Genomic DNA, 8940 nt, shown 5'->3' on the forward strand with positions numbered 1-8940 from the left:
AAAAAAGAAAAACCCATCTTCTTAGCCCCAAAACTCCTTAAACTGATAAGCAACTTCAGCAAAGTCTCAGGATACAAAATCAATGTGCAAAAATCACAAACATTCTTTTACACCAACAATAGGCAAGCAGAGAGCCAAATTAGGAATGAACTCCCATTTACAATTGCTAAAAAGAAAATCAAATACCTAGGAATACAGCTAACAAGGAATGTGAAGGACCTCTTCAAGGAGAACTACAAACCACTGCTCAGGGAAATAAGGGAGGACACAAACAAATGGAAAAACATTCCATCTTCATGGATAGGAAGAATCAATATAGTGAAAATGGCCATACTGCCCAAAGTAATTTATAGATTTAATGCTATTCCCATCAAACTGCTATTGACATTCTTCAGAGAATTAGAAAAAAAAATTTTTAATTTCATATGAAATCAAAGAAGAACCCATATAACCAAGACAATCCTAAGCAAAAAGAACAAAGCTAGAGGCATCATGCTACCTGACTTCAAACTATACTTCAATGCTACAGTAAGCAAAACAGCCTGGTACTGGTACCAAAACAGACATATAGAACAATAGAGCATAACAGAGACCTTAGAAATAACACCACACATCTACAACCATCTGATCTTCAATCTATCTGACAAAAACAAGCAATGGGGAAAGGATCTTCTATTCAGTAAATGGTGCTGGGAAAACTGGCTAGCCATATGCAGAAAACTGAAACTGGACCCCTTCCTTACATCTTATATAAAGATTAACTCAAGATGGATTAAAGACTTAAACATAAAACCCCAAACCATAAAAACCCTAGAGGAAAACCTAGGCAATACCCTTCAGGACATAGGCATGGGCAAAGACTTCATGACAAAAATGCCAAAAGCAATTTCAACAAAAGCCAAAATTGACAAATGGGATCTAATTAAACTAAAGAGCTCCTGCAGAGCAAAAGAAAGTATCATCAGAGTAAACAGGCAACATACAGAATGGGAGAAAATTTTTGCAGTCTATCCATCTGACAAAGGTCTAATATCCAGAATTTACAAGGAACTTAAACATATTTACAAGAAAGAAAAAACCTCATCACAAGGTAGGCAAAGGATATGAATAGACACTTCACAAAGAAGACATTTACATGGCCAACAAACATATGAAAAAAAGCTCAACATCACTGATCATTAGAGAAATGCAAATCAAAACCATAATGAGATACCATCTAATGCCAGTCAGAATGGTGATTATTAAAAAGTCAGCAACAATAGATGCTGGTGAGACATGTAGAGATAGGAACACTTTTACACTGTTGGTGGGAATGTCAATTAGTTCAACTATGTGGAAGACAGTATGGTGATTCCTCAAGGATCTAGAACCAGAAATCCCATTTGGCCCAGCAATTCTATTACTGGGTATATACCCAAAGGATTATAAATCATTCTACACTAAAGACACATGTATACGTATGTTTATTACAGCACTATTTACAATAGCAATGAAATGGAATGAACCCATATGCCCATACATGATAGACTGGATAAAGAAAATGTGGTACATATACACCATGGAATACTATGCAGCCAGAAAAAGGAGTGAGATCATGTCCTTTGCAGGGATGTGGATGAAGCTGGAAGCCATAATCCTCAGCCAACTAACACAGGAACAGAAAACCAAACATTGCATATTCTTACTCTTAGGTGGGAGTTGAACACTGGGAACACATGGACAGAGAGTGAAACACCATATACCAGGGCCTGTGGGGAATGCGGGGGGTGAGGGGAAGAAACTTAGAGGACAGGTCAATAGATTTGGCAAACCACCATGGCACACATATGCCTATGTAACAAACCTGCACATTCTGCACATGTATCCCATTTTTAGAAGAAATGAAGAAACAATAAAAATAGTTAACTTTATTAATTTTATCATGTTTCCCTGTAACATTTTAATCTCTTCCAAAGTATGATTTTTGATAGCTTTATCTTATCCTATTAAGTAAATGTATCAATATTTCCTTTATGTTACCTTATGATTAAACTGTTCTTTTTGGTTGCATCTATTTTTTATGACTATAAATAGTGTAATGATTATCTTTGTGCATATATCCTTGTATGCATTTCTGACTGTTTTCTAGGATATATTCCTAAATAACCAATTATTGGGTCAAAGCACATAGTTATTTTATAAAACACATTTTTGCAAAATTGCATTCCAGAATGGTTGTACCAATTTGCATTAATAACAGCTTGTTGATTTCATCCTCCTCAGCATTGAATATCTCTATTTTAAAGAATTCTTTGAAAATTTTATAAGCCAAAAACCATATGTTGTCTTATATTGCACTTCTGTGTTTGTGAGTTTGCAATTACACTTTTGTGAAGCTGAACTTTCAGTATTTCCTTTATTGTAAATCATCTTCTATCCATTTATCTTTTATGGTATTGTGGCAGCCAAGAGGAAACAGCTTCTAGACTGTTGACTACAGGAATGGCATTGATTGAGGCCTCCAACTGCAGCACTTTGAAATCCACCACCCTATTTATGCCCAAGCCATGCCACTGACACACTGTCCCTCACCAAGGACTGAGTGTAGTGAGGATATTAAAGCATTTGTAAGAGACAGAACACCTTTGTCAGTTGACTTTGTCTCAAGGATTTCTCTGTGACTTTTCAACACCTCTTTAGACTGTAAGACAGTCTGCAACCTCTACCCCTATCTCCAAAGGCTCTCGCAATCTGCATGTCTTCCTTTTTACTTCCTTTTATGTGGGCATTTCCCCTAAGGTTATGAGTTGAATTGTTTTCCCTCAAAACGCATATATTGAAATCCTACCCCAGGACCTCAGAATGTGTCCTTATTTGAAAATTGGGTTGTTGTAGATACAATTAGTTGAAATGAGGTCATACTGGAGTAGGATGGGCCCTTAATCTATACAGTCAAGAACAGCGGGTGAAAAGACTGATGCTTATAAAGAAGAGAAAAAGTGAAGACACAGGAAGAACACCATTCACAAGCCAATGAATTACCACCAGAAGCCAGAGAAAAGGCATGGAGCAGATTCTCCCTCACGGCCCCTAGAAGGCATCAACCCAGCTAACACCTTATTTCCAACTGCTAGCCTCCACATCTGTGAGACCATAAATTTCTGCTGTTTAAGTTACCGAGCTTGTGGTATTTTGTTGTGGGAGCTCTGGGAAACTACTATGTCCAATAAAATTATTCCACTTTTAATTCTGTCTTATTGTCTGCTTCTTTGGCGCCTGGACTAAGAAAAGCTTTATGTGATTTTTTATACTTTGAATACTAAGCCTCTGTCATATTCTTGAAAATATTCTAGTTTATATGCATTTTAATTTAGTTTATATTATTTTAAAATTACAAGTAACATAAATTTTTGTGTGCTTAAATAGTCAATATTCTCATGGGATTTTTTCACTTTCTTTCTTTTTGTAAGTCCTTCCCTCACTAGAAGGATGACAAATGATCATTCTCCTCTTTCTCCTTCCCCCACTTTCTGCACTTTTTTCCTAGATTTTAAGGCTTAGACTTTACATTTAGTTCTTAAGTACATTGGAGACTTAGTTTGCGCGTATAGTGAAATATAAAGTCTATGGTATTGTATCCAGTCTTTTAACTATTCTTCCGTATGTACTCTTTCATATAAACTTTTGAAATGTTTTTCTATGCTAACAGACAGAAAAAAAATGCTATTGGGAATTTTATTGGATATGCTTTAAACAAACAAGTCAATTTGTCAGGAATTAATATGATTGCATTTAGTTTTGCCATCTGAGAACATTATGTCTCCAATTATTCAACAATTAGTTTCTATTTCTCAGGAACAATTTGAAGTTTTCTTTATACAGGTCTCTTGCATGTCTTGCTAAAATTACTTTAAAGTATTTTATGGATTTAGCTTTTATAAACATCATACTTTTTTGTGATATTTTCTAACTAGTACAAAGAAAAGTTATGGATTTCCACATGGTCATATCATAGTCAACCACTTTTACTGAAATTTCTTATTAATTTCAATTTTAGAGCTTTAGCACTTTTTTTTTAATATTCTCTGTGGTGGGAAATCTCATAGAAACATTGGCTATAAGAGCTGAAAGAATGTAAAGGTCATTCTATCCTCTCATTTTATAGATGATACATCAGGGAGCCTCAGAACCATGCTCTAAACATTATGAAAGGAAGACACTAGAAAGGCCCTACACCATCTTCCTTAAACCAAAGATCAGACAGCTCAATATATAGAAATGATTTAATATTTGCTAGTAATTATAGCAATAAAATAATAGCAACCATTTTATCAAGGTATAGGCACTCTGTTAGGTGCTTTACCTGTTCTATCTTGTTTTATTCCTAAAACAATCATTTAAAATGCTGTTGTTCAAGGTCACTGGCAAAGTTGCTGGCAAGAAGACAAATGTCTGTTTTTTTCGCACTCCACCAGATGTGAAGGAGTAAACCTTCTTCTTCATCCAGTCCTTTTTAGGACCAGAAGAGATTCATCAAGTGACTTCTTAGAGTTCTATGTTGTCCTTGGTTAACATGATCCTTTGTCTATTATTAATGATTGATAGAGTTGACCTACGCTTTTGTTCAGAGAATAGATTCCTCATCCCCACCTCTACACAAAATATAAAATAATTTTTAAAAAAATCTAACAACTATTTAAAAGGTTCTATTAGCTAGGTATGAATGCCTAGTAAAAAAAGATTGGATTGCTAGGTATATTTTAATCCTCAACTATCTACCCTTTTGTAGACTTAAAAAACTTATCAAAATGTTTTCTACCTAGAAAGAGTTAGCATCTAGAGTCACCAAACCCCCATTATGGATGGGACTTGGATATCATCCCATCCAATACATTATTTGATGCACATCTCTAAAGAGTGCCTGGCTAGTCTCTCTGGGACAGATTTCTAATTAATAGAAAGTACCTTATTTCTGAAGTCTCCCTCCTGTCTTCTACCCACCTCTACTGAGTTCCTTTTGGAGTCACACAGGACATGTTACATATCTTTAAATATTTGAAGACAACTACCATATGATGCATTCATCTCTCTCAGAGCCATCTCTTCTCTTCTCTAGTCCTCAGTTTCTTCAAGCATTTTTGTCATGTGAACTCCTTGTCCTTCCTAAACTCCATCCTCTGAACATTGTTCTCTTTGTCAGTATCCTTAAAATGTAGGGTGTAGTACCTAACAGATGGGGTTAGGACGTGGTAAACAGTGCACAGGAGAGAGAATGTGTTGTGTTTTTTGATCTGGATGACTAAACTTCTATCAATATACTTAAAGATCTGATTAGCTTTTTAATCAATTGCACTACATAGTAGTTAATTGCACTACTTTACTTCATAAATGAGTTAAATAAAATAGACTAATTTTCCATGGAACTTTTGATTCTCTACCCTGCTCCCAATTTTGCTCCTTCATCAATCTTTACCATTTTAGTAAACAGCCCATGATTTATTCAGTTGCTTTGGCTGACATCTGGATCTCATCCTTGACTTTTTCCCATTAAGCTATCCATTGTCATGTCCCATCTACTTTTCTTTCCAATGGTATTACCACCTCCATAACTATCACCCCAGTCCAAGTCACTGTCATCTCTCTCCTGGACAGATGGAATTGCCTCTTCATTTGTCTCAGAATTTCCTCTCTAGAATACTATTTAATATATTTTCCTACAGAAGACAGAACAATTTTCTTAAATTGTAAATCAGATTATGACACTTCCCTACTCAAAACTCTTTAAGATCCTCCAATTCACACTCTGAAAAAATCCAGGCTTCTCTACTGTAGCCCACAAATCTCTCCATGATCTGACCCTTTCCTACCTTTCCCATGTCACTGGGTCTTTTTTTAAAAAATAAATTATTATAAATATCTATGGTATACAACACAATGTATGGGATATGTGAAGATAGTAAAAAGATTACTCAAGTGAAGCCAATTAATATAGCTGTCATCTTTCCTTCTGTTTCCTGAACACATTAACTTTCTCACTTACTTGAGGCTCTTGTACATACTGTCTCCTATGCCAGGAATGTTCTCTCTCTCCTTGCTTGCTTGGTTGTTCCCTCAACTCATTTATGCTCAAACATCACCTCCTTAAAAAAGTAAATCCTTGACGAATCTATCTAAAACTTAATCCCCTCATCTTTCCATAGTCACATTCTATTTCTTCACTCTTTTGTTTTTCTTCCTGGCACTTATCACAAGCTGCCACTATATATTTATTTGTTCATTTGTTTAATTTCTGTCTCTACCTCTAGAATGTCAGCTCCAACAGAATAGAAATTTTATCTGTCTTGTTTTCTGCATAGAGATGCCTAAAACAATTCCAGATATATACTAGGTACTTCCAGACACGAGTAAGCTCCTGACACATATTTGTTAATGATGAATTATTAAATAATGGACAGTATTGAGTTTGTAGTCAGATAAACTCTGTAGTCCTCTTGTTGCTAAGATATCCTGTATGCATTGTGGTTTTCTAAAGAGTTTGGTAATTTTATCTTGAGTGCATAATTTCTTCTGAGCTGCAGTATTGAATTCATTCTTCCTGGCTTCCTAGTCTTATATTTCCCTTTCTCAACTTAGGCTCTTCTTTCTCCTACTTAATCTTGTTCGTGCCCTCCTTTCTAGACTAGTATCTTTCTGTTTGAAAGATAAGATGAAATCTGGGATATTCTACTTAATTCTAAAATTAACAGTTAATCAACTCAGTAGGCTTTGTCTGCCTTCCCACTCTTGTTTTAAAATAACAAATTAAGAAAAAATAGCTTTCCTCCTAAGCATTTTCCCTAAATTTCAACTCTTTCTGAGTGTACTTCACTTGGGAAAACAAGTCTAATATATGTGAAACAATGAGAGAAGAGTGTAAAATGTTTTGCTACTAGGTGATATGGCACATAGACTTTAAAGTTTTCATAAAATGAAATGATCACAGAGAGTGCAGAATTGAGAAGAGTTTTATGTAGGATGCTTCTCAAGTTTTAAACATGCTAGCATATGTTAAAGAGTAAAGTAATGGCTTTTTAGGAAGAATATAATGTTATGGACAGTTTCTAAGAATTTAGCAGAGCTAGGTAATTCTGTCAGATTGCATGTCTTAACTGTGCATGACTTTTATCATCAGCCAAAAAGACATCAAGGTCTATGTGAGGTCAAGGGTAGTGTCGCAGAGTGTTCAAAGTTTTCAGGTCAGCAGACAGCCTTGGATGTACTCTTAGAGCTTGAGGTCAATAACATCACAACAGCAAGCAAAAGCTAACCATCTTAAGAGATTAATGATTTACTGCTCTCCTAGCCCAGAGACTCAGCAACAATTTCCCCAAAATAACTTCATATTTAAAGGGTAGAAACAATTGTGTGTTTGTGCTCAGGCATGTATATGTGTGAGGTTGTGATTATGTGCATACTATGAACATACGTGTCTGTTTGTACCATAAGGGAAGAGGCTTGCTCTTTTATTACTAAGGAATTCATTTTTTTTCTGTCTTGTTTTATAGATCAATGTGGCCTGTCTAGTCTTCAAAGGCCTTGCGAAGTTCATTATAACGGCATTAAACAGTATAGAAAAAAGTAAGATTTTGCAGTTGAAGCATTTGAATGAAATGACCCTTTAGATCTAGTGATTTATTGATTCAGAGCACAGAAAGAAACTTAAGAAGACTATCTGTGGTAGGAAAGGGGTCTGCTGGACACCTTTGAAGGATTTCTTTTTTCTTCATAGTGACAGTCCAACCCATTGGTATAGTTGGCTGATAGGTGATAAATATGAAGCATGAAAATTATACCACATGGCTAAGTTTTGCTTTTTCAACAACTGTGCTGTTGGGCTGACCTAACTCTCATTTCCTGTTTCCATTATGGTTGTTAGTCCCAATTCCTCCCACATCTGTACCCAGACATATCTTGTTCTGCAGCCTGTCTGCCCATGTGGGCTCTGTGGTGACTTCATGCTTGAGAAGAGGACTGTGAGCTGTGCTCAGGATGGACAGCCCCTGACAAATGGGTGTGTGTGCCCTGAGTGCACAGCTGGAGACTGCTCCAGCCATCCTGGGCTCACTGTGCTGCGGTGGGGCTTTATAAAAGGTTTTCAGCATATGTTTGTCTGGATATTTTCAACACTCCCACATGGCTCTGTTTTAAATATTTAACCTTATATGAGGATGTCTGAGGCTTATTGAAGTTATTCCTGTGATTTATAAAAGAGAAGAAATCTGATCATATGAATAGTAATAGAATGATCAGAAGGCCAAATGGTAATCCACTCATTTGCTGTTTTTTCGCTTTTTGTTTTTTTGCTTTGGGACTTTATAGATAGAGAATTTAGCTCTCAGCTGTTGCCCTGCTTGCCAATCAATCTGTCAATATGTCTTTATTGAACATCATATGTACTAAGCACAAAGGTAAATACAGAAAGTGAGTATTAGAAACCCTGCTTTCTGGTGTTCAGCTTAATTAGAAAATAGTGTTGACTAGTGTGAAGTAGCATTATATAATGTTATAGCCGGGCGAGTTAGATGGAACAGCCCAATGCTCTGAGTTTGAATCATGAGTCCTTTATTAATTAGCTGGCAACCGAGAGACAGCTAACTTTCAAAATTCTCTCAGCCATGAGGAACGAGCTGGAGTCTTTTTTATACCTTGCTTAAGGTAGGGGAGGGGGAACCTAGCTGGAGCAGAGTTTATAGAAGCAGAACAAGCAAGTTAGATAAGGAGACTGGTAACTAGGAGGCAGGAGGTTCTCATAATTGTTGATTTTCAAGGAGGTTATACACAAGTGGTTCCCATGATTGCCAGTTACCAAGGTGGGTATTCAGTACTTGTCATATAATCAATCAAAGGGGAGGCATTCACAATGGCAAGTGGGCTTGCCAAGCAGGCTGTGGTTACATAGGTTATATGTTTCTGTAGTTTTAA

The sequence above is a fragment of the Callithrix jacchus genome, chromosome 14, assembly GCF_049354715.1.
Source record: "Callithrix jacchus isolate 240 chromosome 14, calJac240_pri, whole genome shotgun sequence".
Lineage (NCBI taxonomy): Eukaryota > Metazoa > Chordata > Mammalia > Primates > Cebidae > Callithrix > Callithrix jacchus.